Raw genomic sequence first — 2,860 nt, 5'->3', positions numbered from 1 at the left:
ATTTAATTATACACTAATTTATTCCTTACTTCTTCCCTATTTCTTTTGTAAGACTACTTATCTTCATATTGGAAATTTTTTTCTTGCTTGTATAACTTTTAATTCTGTGTTTTTATTGCTAGGATTTAGAAGAGGAGGGATGAACAGTATATTAGTTGCTGTTTTTGATTGTGTGATAGAATAAACCCACAATAAAAAAAAAACAATCTAGGGGAAAGGAAAGTTTACTTTAGCTTATAGTTCAGAGTAATTAAGTCTGTCATGGCAGGGAAGACATGGCAATAGGCAGTGAAGATATGGTGGCCAGAGCAGGAAGCTGACTGACTGATCACCTTTCATCTGCATAGAAGAAACAGAACAGGTGGCTGGACAGAGAGAACAGGAAGTCCCTCAGAGAGACAGGAGGTGTGTCAGAGGGAACAGGAAGTCCCTCAGAGAGACAGGAGGTGTGTCAGAGGGAACAGGAAGTCCCTCAGAGAGACAGGGGGTGTGTCAGAGGGAACAGGAAGTCCCGCAGAGAGACAGGAGATGTGTCAGAGGGAACAGGAAGTCCCTCAGAGAGACAGGGGGTGTGACAGAGGGAACAGGAAGTCCCTCAGAGAGACAGGAGTGTGTCAGAGGGAACAGGAAGTCCCTCAGAGAGACAGGAGGTGTGTCAGAGGGAACAGGAAGTCCCTCAGAGAGACAGGAGGTGTGTCAGAGGGAACAGGAAGTCGGTCAGAGAGACAGGAGGTGGGTCAGAGGGAACAGGGAGTGGGTCAGAGATAAAAGGAAGTAGGTCAGAGATAACAGGAAGTAAGTCAGAGATAACAGGAAGTAGGACAGAGAACCAGAAGTGGTTCCATATAAAGAAAACAAAACAGAGAACAGCAAATAGAACCATACAATAAAACCTCAACCCCCAGTGACTACGTGCTTCCTTCAGCAAGGCTTCACTTCCCTAGGTTTTTCAGGAAGCTAATATGCCATAACTAAATGAATTTGCCTTTTTTTCTGTATTTTTGTATTATTTTCTGTATTTTCTAATTTTAAAAATGAAGAAAGAAAGCTGAAATCAGTCAGGCAGCTTCTGCATCCTATCAATGTTTAGGTCATGTAGTTTTCACACAATGGCTCCAGATTTTTCTCCAATCAATCACAGTCTTTTAGAGCCACCTGACTTGAAGCGTCCTTCCTGTGGTCAAGAGACACCTTGATTTGCCTTCCTAATGAGGAACTGAGCAACTTCTTTGCCAACTTAGGCATAATTTTACTGCCTTTGACTCCCTTTGGGAAAGAAGACCAAATTAATTCAATCACGGTTAGATTTATTCGACTAAATTCACAATTCTGCTAGGCAGTCTTTCAGCTCACTTTTTACACATATCATATTTTACTGTTTTAAATTAAGTCTTTTTTTCCCCTCTCCTCACCCTTCTTCTCCCCTTCCTTTCCTTCTCTGGGGAATGAACCTAGGACTTTTCTTACATGTGCTAGGCAAGTTGCTCCATCACTGAGCCCAAATTTAAGAGAAAAAAAACTGCATGAAAGAGAATTTGTCCATTACAATTAAAATATATTTATGTGTTTGCCTCTAAGTCAACAAACTTATTGCCAGGAAAACCTCCCTCATCCCCAGTATCTGTCATACACCTTCCCCTGATTTTCTTCAGCCCTTTGTCTTTTTTATTTATATTTTTTATTATTTAGAATAATTCTTAAATGTAAATATAGTTTGATCATATTGCTGTCCATCCCCAAAGTCCTTCTAGATTTTCCCCCATTCCTTCCCCACCAAGCTTCAAGTTCTTTCTTGAGAAACAAAAACACAACAACACCCACCCTCAAAATCCAACAAAACAAAATAAAACACAAACTCCTCTGAAACTCAGACAAACAAAAACAAAAACCAACCAACCAAAACAAACAAACGAAACCCCACCAAACTGCAACCAAATACACATGCAAAAACAAAACAAAACATGGAGTCCTTTATATGTTGGTCAACTACTCCTATAAATGACATCAGCCCTGGAATGGTTGATAGGAGAAAGGTGACTTTCTTTCTCCCAGGAGGTAATAATGACAGTTCAGTTATTAACCTTTATCCTAGTGTCTAGGTATTCATTCATTCATTCATTTATCCATTCACTCATTTTTGAAAAAGAAATAAAACAAAACGGAATGTAATAGGATAAAGCAAAGAACTGTCATACCAAAGTTGGACAAGACAAATCAAGAGAAGGAAAAAAGCCCAAGAAAAGGCACAAAAGTTGAAGACCCACTCATTCACACTCTTAGAAATCCCAATTGAAACACTAAACTGGAAGCCATTACATAAACATGGGGGAACCTGGTACAAACTCATGCAGGTGCTGTGCACGCTGTGTCAGTCTCTGAATTCCTATGAGCTTTGTTCATGCTGATTTATAGGGCCTTGTTTCCTTGGTACCTTCTAAACCCTCTGACTCCTACACTCTTTCTGCTTTCTCTTAGGGTTCTCTAAGCTCTGAGGGATGGATTGGATTGCGACATCTCATTTTGTGCTTAATGTTCCAAGGTCTCTCGGTCTCTTCGTAGTGTCTGGTTACAGATTCTATATTTTTCCCATCTGCTGCAGGAGGAATCTTTCTCTAATAATCGTTGAACAAGACACTAATATATGAATATAGCAGAATACCATTAGGAGCCATTCACCTTGTACTTTTGCTACTTTTTTATGAACAGTTTAGACATAGGTTAACTAGGTCCATAGTTCTAAGTAGTCTTTCAACTTTAAAATGTTAGTAAATAACTCTTTTCTCTTCATGTTTTCTATGAATTATCTTGATATTTTAAATCAATAAAGACATTGTAAAACCAAGATATTTGTTTTTCTATT

The sequence above is a fragment of the Mus musculus genome, chromosome 3 (genome assembly GCF_000001635.26).
Source record: "Mus musculus strain C57BL/6J chromosome 3, GRCm38.p6 C57BL/6J".
NCBI classification, from domain to species: domain Eukaryota; kingdom Metazoa; phylum Chordata; class Mammalia; order Rodentia; family Muridae; genus Mus; species Mus musculus.
The sequence above is the reverse complement of the archived record's forward strand: the minus strand, read 5'-3'. Positions refer to the sequence as shown.